The sequence below is a fragment of the Phoenix dactylifera genome, chromosome 10 (assembly GCF_009389715.1).
Source record: "Phoenix dactylifera cultivar Barhee BC4 chromosome 10, palm_55x_up_171113_PBpolish2nd_filt_p, whole genome shotgun sequence".
Lineage (NCBI taxonomy): Eukaryota > Viridiplantae > Streptophyta > Magnoliopsida > Arecales > Arecaceae > Phoenix > Phoenix dactylifera.
Window position 1 is genome coordinate 15,170,394 of NC_052401.1, and position 9,051 is coordinate 15,179,444.

General features: G+C 44.2%; 1 pseudogene; it reads left to right on the forward strand.

The window, feature by feature from the left end:
- Positions 1-6,876: 6,876 nt before the first annotated feature.
- LOC103717187 lies at positions 6,877-8,327 on the forward strand (annotated as a pseudogene).
- Positions 8,328-9,051: the final 724 nt, after the last annotated feature.

Here is a 9,051-nt window from a genome sequence, read left to right on the forward strand (position 1 = left end):
CCACTCCCTCTAAAGCTATAAAATCAAGAGGAGAGCTAGGGAAGAGGGTATGGAAGTGGGAGAAAACATTTAGGGAAGAGATTTCAAAGAGATTACAAGGAAAATCTCCCATAAGCACAAAAGGGCCATCCAAAGCGAAATAGAGAGAAGAAGAGCATCCTAGTGAATCCCAAAGCTTCCTCTCCATCCGTGTGCTGCCTCAATCATCCTCTACCTCGTGCCAAATCAGAAGAGGGTCAAGTAAAGAAGAAGCCGAGTTCCTTCATCTTCAAAATTCGTTTGAGAGCTTCTCTTTACTCCATTTGTTTATATTTGATATATTTGCTTAGTTAAGAAGCTTGTACTTGCTTTAAATTCTTAGTCTAATATCTTGTAACTTGATTCAATCAAGGGATTGAATCAAGAGGTTAAGGTTTGTTGGTGAGCCAAAGAAAAACCAACGGTGTTAAGGTTTGTTGGTGAGCCAAAGAGAAAACCAACGTTGTAAGGTTGTGGTTGGTGAGCCTTTGGGGAAAACCAACTGGGTTGATTGTGAACCCGAAAAACAATCATTGTAAGGTTGTGGTTGGTGAGCCTTTGGAAAAACCAACTGGGTTGGATTGTGAGCCCGTGAAAATAATCGGTAGGTTCTAGTCGGTGAGCCTGTGAAAACCGACCGAGTTCGTTGTGATCTCGCAAAACAACAAGTTGGGTTGTGAGCTTGCAAAACAACCGACTGAAATCTGAGGGATTATAGTGAAATTCCCAAGAGGTCTTGGGGAGTGGATGTAGGTGTTGGGATGCACCGAACCACTATACTTTTGTTGTGTTTGTGATGCTCTTTGTTGTCTGACTTTCTCACTCACTTACTTACTTAGATACTATGCTTCCTTAACTCTTCTCCGTGCATCCTTTAGTTGCAAGCATATTCAATTTACTTAATCAAGTCTCATTCAATTGAATTGCATACTTGGGCAAACTTAGACTAATCTTTTATTGAGTCCGCTGCTTAATAGTTGATTAGATTAGAATCATACTCTTGCTAAGTTTAAATTCCACTAAGCATCCATACAACTTAGCTTAATTAACTCTAAAAGATTAGAAGTAGTTGAAAAGTTTTTAAAAGACCCAATTCACCCCCCCTCTTGGGTTGTCACCTTGGGCAACAATTATACTCCTTTATGAGTAATTAAATTGGATCTGAATTGTGAAATGACTTCTTTTGTAAATTGATTTCATTTCCTCAATTTCAAAGATTTGTAGAGCCCATTTCAGTGGTATATTGAGTTGCATTGCACACCCTTGACCCCTCACTCCCAACCCTGATGTTAGTTTATGATTGGGTCGGAGTCGAGTGAGTGGTAATCTTGATTATGCTCCTTTTTAGTAGAGTATTGGGAGTGTGCATTATGGCATTTATGCATGGCTTGGCAGTATCTGCAGGACACCTATAGTCGATGGAGGTTGAACATCGGCCTGTGTGCACATAGTAGCCTTCTGGGTGGGCGGAGCCCAGTCCCTTCCTAGGGGGGACACGGCCCTAGGCGTAGGATTGGCCAGTCCTACAACTTATATTCTGCTTGCCGCCAGGCATAGTAAGACTCCGCGAGGTGCAGTATGGCTTTCTGCAGATGTAGAATTTCCGCGAGGTGCCGTTTAGTATATAGATGTGAGATGGATTTCTGTTCTGGATACTGGCCAGCATTTACATTATCAGTATGGTGTCTTATCCTGCATATGCATGTGACAGTGGGGAGTTGTTGCTGGTTCGCCTGGGGCGTAAAACCCACCTTCCGACAGCTGTCTAGCATTTACATTATCGATATGGTGCCTTATCCTGCATATGCATGTGACAGTAGGGAGTTGTTGCTGGTTCGCCTGAGGCGTAAAACCCACCTCCTGATAGCTGTCTTGTTGATAATTCAGCCTATTGACACCTGATTTATATGATTCAGTACTATGACCTGTTGAGTATATTCATGTTATCATACATACTTATTTGATTATTCTATATATGCTCCAGATGAGTTGATTGGGATTGTGATGATTTACTCCTTATTTCTTATGTTGAGTTATGTGTACCCTGTTCTTGACAACTGCTCATATGCTATTGAGATTTCACCTCGAGCCATGATTATATCTTATCTCATGTGCATAGTACTCTCTACTCCACTCACTGAGTATTCATATACTTACTCCCCAGTTTGATATTTTTGATTGCAGGGCAGGTATTGTATAGAGAGGAGCAGGATTAGTGGTTGCCTGCTAGCTGTGCCGCTCCATAGTATAGTATAATGTAGATAGAGGTTTATACCCTTTTGGTGTATTATAAACCTTCTGTTGTATATAGTGTATAGTTACAGTCATAGATCCTGTTGTGGATATGGGTTTGACCATGGATGGAATGGGAACCAGATTTTTATACAGATGAGTTATATGCCTGTGATGATGTATTGATATATATTGTCCAGGTTCATTATGTGACAGATTATGTGATTGCTGCTCTGACAGGTAGTGTTGTTGTATGTAATAAGATAATCCTGACAGGTCACTATAGGAAAGGTGATCATTTTGTGCATGCATCATGCCAAAATTTTTCAGAATTTATTGATGATTGATAGGTAGTAGGGTTCTACATGGTGGCTGGTGGCCTTATGCCTACCCGCACCCTAGGACCGTCGCGGCGGCCCGCCGGGAACGGGGCGGGGGCCGTGACATGTGCTCTCATCACTGACGAACAAAAGTTGTTCGTAAGCAATAGAGCTGTTTTCTTAGAGAAAGAATTCCTTAGTGAAAGAACTAATAGCTCTAATGTTGAACTTAGGGAAGTTCAACATGTAGAAGATCCGACACCATCCACTGAACCAATTGAGTCGGATTTGATTAGATCAGATCCAGAACTCATCTTAGATGCACCATTAAGGGGATCAGGTAGAGTATCATGTCAGCCGAACAGATACTATGGTTTCTTGGTCCGAGACGGGGATCCTGTCGAACTTGATGAAAACGATGAAGATCCGATCACCTACATGGATGCAATGCAGAGGTATGACTCTGGTGCATGGCTTGGTGCCATGCAATCCGAAATGAAATCCATGAAGGTCAATGATGTATGGACATTAGTTGACCCATCCGAAGGGATTAAACCCATAGGGTGTAAATGGATTTTCAGAAGAAAACGGGGCGCAGACGGAAAGGTAGAAACCTATAAAGCCCATCTGGTTGCGAAAAGATATCGTCAGCGTTATGGTATTGACTATGACGAGACGTTTTCTCATGTGGTAATGCTCAAATTCATTCGAATTATGCTTGCGATAGCAGCACACTTAGATTATGAAATCTGGCAAATGGATGTAAAGACCACTTTTCTAAATAGAGATTTATAAGAGAAGGTGTATATGATGCAACCTGAAGGTTTTATATCTACAGATGAGTCTAAGGTGTGCAAGCTTCAAAAATCCATTCATAGATTAAAGCAAGCTTCATGGAGTTGGAACATACGAATTGATAAGGTGATCAAATCGTATGGCTTCATTAAGAATGAAGAGTAACCTTGCATTTATAAATGGGCAAATGGTTCAGTTATTATATTTCTTGTTTTGTATGTGGATGACATTCTTCTAATCGGAAATGACATTCCTGCATTACAAGGAATAAAAGTTTGGCTATCATCTCAATTTGCCATGAAGGATTTAGGAGAAGCATCTTACATCCTAGGGATGAAGATTTATAGAGATAGATCCAGAAGATTGCTTGGATTATTCCAATCTACATACATTGATACTATACTGAAGAGGTTCAGTATGATTAATTCCAAGAAAGACTATCTTCCGATGGGCCATGAAATTAACCTCTCTAAGAGGGATTGTTCGACAACCCCTAAAGAAAGAGAGAGTATGGATAGAATTCCATATGCTTCGGCAGTGGGATCTATAATGTATGCCATGTCATGTACTAGACCAGACGTGGCATACTCACTAGGAGTAGTGAGCAGATACCAGTCTGATCCAAGTAACAACCACTAGAAGGTTGTAAAAATCATTCTTAAGTATTTAAGAAATACTAAAGACCAGTTGCTTGTCTACGGTGATTCTAACTTAAAATTTGAAGGATATACCGATTCAAGTTTTCAATCAGATCAAGATGATAGCAAGAGCGTATCAGGATATATCTTTACTCTTAAGGATGGGGCCATCTGCTGGAAGAGTTCCAAGCAACATATAGTGGCGATTCTACATGTGAAGCAGAATACATCGCAGCATCTAATGCTGCCAAGAAAACTGTATGGTTGCGGAAGTTCATCACTGAGCTTGGGGTGACACCCTCCATTGATGATCCAGTGCCTGTATTTTGTAACAACACTGGAGTCATAGCTCAAGCAAGAGAATCCAAAGCACATCAGCGGACCAAGCATATTCTACGTCGCTACCACCTGGTTCGAGAGATCGTCGAACGAGGTGATATTGATCTTCAGAAGATTGACACAAAAGAAAATCTGGCTGACCCATTTACCAAAGTCCTCGGCATTAAAGAGTTCAACGAACACAAGTCGAAGATGGGTATTAGATACTGTGCCGATTGGCTTTAGGCTAAGTGGGAGTTGTTAAGAATTATATCCTAAGAGTCAATCGTCAGTGCGCTGATGATTAAATTTTGTAAATGAATTGATAAATTAATAAAATGTTATTTGGCATTGTTCATCATTTTATTGTACATCTTCAAATGAACTCTTATATGATGAAGTCCATAGGACTTGTTTTATGATAAAGGAGGATTTATCTTCAAGTCCTTAAAACTGTTCGCAATCAAATGATATGCTGTTACTAGGACGACAGCATTATCGAGATTAGGTCGTTGTGTGACATATACGTTGGTTGTCCTCTTGACCAAGGAATGTGGAGACACTGATATGTCACACAGGTGAAGTGTAGGAGTACATTTCACTGAACGTGACCAATTTCGGAATGCTCTACTATCAAGAGATGTTCTGAGTGGATATGGGTATAAGTTTGGCCCTCTAACCTGAGACCGCAACCTGTAACTAGCAAGCAACTCACTGTACTTTGGTACCGGACTACCTGAATTTCTAATTCAGTGACGGAAGGTCAATAGGTATAGTCAAGTACTTGTGTAGTCAGTTGTGAGTCAAGATGGAATTGACCCCTCCTGAAAACAGGAGATAATGCCTTGTGTTCAATTTAGCAAAATCTTGGTCAGGGTAATTCTTGTGAGAAGTTACAGGATTTCTAAAGTTGAATCACATCATGGATGCACTTATTACAAAGTTGACAGAACTCTGAAATCATCCTGGTATTTAGGAGTCATAGGGATAAATTATACGGTAAACATAGTCCAAGAATTCTTGAATATTGCTTTGCGATTATTCGGCCTATCCGGACGTCGGGTACCATTACTAGATGGTCATTTTGATTAGTACAAGAAGTTGTTCTTGTGCTACCGACTTAGGTTCGAACCTATGGGGTCACACGCATAGAAGTTTCTAGGTTGATCAAATGGCTGATTAATGATTAAGAATCATTCAGGAGTAATTTGGTCAATTCGATTGACAAATTATCCTAAGCAAAAGTTGCATTAAAATAATTATTGAATTATTGGAGGGTTAATTAGTAATTGGATTACTAATAAATTCAATTTGATTGAATTATTGGACTTTAATTAAGCCAAATTGAATTAGATTCAATTTGGGCTAAATTAGGGTTTGACTTAATTCGATCGGATTCGATCCGAGCCGATTGGGCATAACCTAATTGATCAGACTTGACCCAATTGGATTGGGATTGACTCTAGTTAATTAAGAGTCATTATTATAAAGAATTAAGTGGAATTAATTGCAATTGGGCTGATTTAATGAGCCAAATCAAATTGGGTTCGACCCAAATTAATTTGGATTCATGATTGGGTCAATTTGATTAAACCAAGGTTTGTCGTCATAGGATGAATATGACTTAAATCATGTTCACACTATGCGGACTTTAAAGTCCACATGGCGTCGTAGGATGCATGCTCCCAAATCAATTAATTCTTCTAATGAGATTAGAAATCCTAATGTGATTAGAAAATTAATCAATTGATTAAGTGGACACATATCATGCATCCATGAGCACAAGGATTGGACATTTGGCATTAATCCAAGGGTGGGTTATAGTCCCATACTCCTAATAAGATTAGGAGAAGCCCTAAACCCAATCTATAAAAGGGTAACAAGAGAGACATTATGAATTAATTCTCTCCTCTTCCTCTTCATGCCAAGGGTTTAGTTATTATGATTTTTTAGAAAACTTAGAGTTTTGAAAAATTCAAAAAAAGGTCACTCCATTACTTCTCCTCTTCTCCTTCTTCATCTTCTTCCTTCATCTCATAAGATCAATCAAAGGTTGATTGATTTTAGCAAGAACAAAATCAGCCACAGCAGGGTTCCGCGCAAGCTAGCACTTCCGCGGGATCAGATCAACCCGGAGCTTTGCGTGGATCATCCATAGAGGCCAGACACGTATGTGGCTACGAGGCTCGACTTTCAGATCTTCAAATCCAACCTCTTTATCATAAGGTATGAGATTTATTTTATCTTAGTTAGGTTTAGAACTTAACAAGGATTGTTGATTTTCTAATTCTATGATTAATCATGCTTATAGTTATTTTTACATAAATAGTTTAAACGTCCTGTAATTTATTTTTGAGATATGATCTCCCTTGCATGCTTGAAATTAAAAAGTTTAATTTTATCTTGCCGCTGCATTTTTCTGAAAATTTTTAAAATTACATGCATGCAAAAATCGGTTTTTTCCTTTCACCAACCTCGGTGGCTTTCAAAGCCTCTTCAAATCTAAGAGAAATCTAACATTTTTTTTTCTACATCTTTATTGCGATCGGGAAGAGATGTCGGCCCTGGCCTGCGTAGGCATGGCAGTTGCCCCTTCTAGCTACGCCCCTCGCTTGGGATGGCTCTCTTCTCGTGCTGGAACCATTTTCCGGCAGCACTTCGACGGCCACGACAGTGGTGGCCCTCAAACATGTCTCCCTCTGGTCACCCGACCTCTCTGCCGCCCTCTACAAAATCGACAGCTGGGATGCCCCGTACCAGGGCGTCTACCCGGTCAAGTCCGCAGGTTCGGTGCCCCCTTCTGCTTCAACCTCGAGGCCGGATCCAAGCTGGAGCCCCTCCTCCCCATGAGCTGCCACGCGCGAGGCAGCCCCGATGCCTTCCTCATCTGCAACAGCTACAAGGACGAGGAGTACGTTGCCGTGGCCCTCCTCGCGCGGACCCTGGATCTGAACATGGTGATTGTTCTTGAATAGGAAGAGGAGCTCGACACGGTGGTGGAGACCAGCCAGAGGCTCGGCCGCCTTCCCGTCGTCCACTTCGCCGCCGGTGGCATCGCCGCCGGTGGCATCGCCACCCCCGCCGAGGCCCCACTCATGATGCAGCTGGCAGAGCTGACAGAGTCGGAGGTGAAGAACACGTCGACGATCTCGGTGAAGATGGGGCTGGCAGAGATGCTGCGGGGCGGTGTGATCATGGACATGGTGAGCCCTAATCAGGCATGGGTGGCGAGGAGGCAGGGGCATGCGCATTGATGGCCTTGGAGCGCATCCACGCGGACATCCATGCTGGCGGCGGGGTGGCCCGGCTGAGCTACCCGGGGCTGATCAAGGAGATCAAAGCGCAGTGACCATCCTGGTGAAGGCCAAGGCTCGCATCGGGCACTTCGTGGAGGCCTGGGTGGCCCGGATGAGCGACCCGGGGCTGATCAAGGAGATCAAGCGAGCGGTGACCACCTGGTGATGGCCAAGGCTGGCATCGGGCACTTCGTGGAGAACTAGATCCTGGAGGCCATCGGCATGGACTACGTGGACGAGAGCGAGGTGCTGACCCCGGCCGACCACGTCCACCACATCAACAAACGCAACGTCCACGTTCCCTTCGTGTGCGACTGCCGCAACCTCGGCGAGGCCCTCTGCCGCATCTGCGAGGGCACCGCTATGATCCTTACCAAGGGCGAGGCCAGCACCGGCAACATCGTTGAGGCAAGCCGCCATGTCTGCTCCGTCATGGCAACATGCGCTCCCTGCGCAACATGAATGACAACAAGGTCTTCGCCTTCGCCACTGGAGATGAGGGAGTAAAGCTCCCTGAGCACCCGCTTCCGGTGCTCTTCCGGTGCTCTTGTTCCTCCGTGTCGGTGACCTCCTCCTACACAGCTTCATCGGGCGAGGACATGCCGGCGCCATCTGAGATGAGGGAGTTAAGCTCCCTAAGCATCCGTTTCCGGTGCTCCTATCCCTCCGTGTCGAGTAAGAACATGCCGGCGCCACCGAAGATGAGTTAAGCTCCTTGAGCACCCGCTTCCAATGCTTCTATTCCTCTATGTCGGTGACCTCCTTCTCCACATCCGTGTCGGGAGAGGATATGTCGGCGCCACTGAAGATGAGAGAGTTAAGCTCCCTGAGCACCAGCTTTCGGTACTCCTGTTCCGCCATGTCGGGTAAGGACACGTCGGCGCCACCGAAGATGAGGAAGTTAGACTCCCTGAGCACCCGCTTCTCGTGTTCCTGTTCCTCCATGTCGGTGACCTCTTCCTCCACAACCGTGTCGAGCGAGGACATGCTGACGCCACCGGAGATGAGAGAGTTAAGCTCCCTGAGCACCTGCTTCCGGTGTTACTGTTCCTCCATTGAGGCGGCAGGCGGGGCGCCCCGAAAATGCCCTGGAGGTCAATGGAGGTGACTATGAAGGCCTCCATCATAGAAGTGGCAGTGCTCAGACTCCGTCATACCAACGAGATCCGACCGGTAGGGTAACCACGGTATCCTCAACTCCGGGACGGGACGAGAGTTGCCCCCAGCTCCTTCATCATTCAGTTTGAGGTCTTTTGCTCTTCTTCCATGGTGCTTTCGTCTATGAGCATTGTCGAGCTTCGGTTGCCTTCTTTCTGAGATCTGTCCTCGCTGCAACTGTCATCTTCTTTGTGTTTTCTCGCTGCCACACCATCAAGCAAGTCAATCAGCCACATCAACAGACATGTCAGTCTGTCACGCCAGTGAGACAAATCA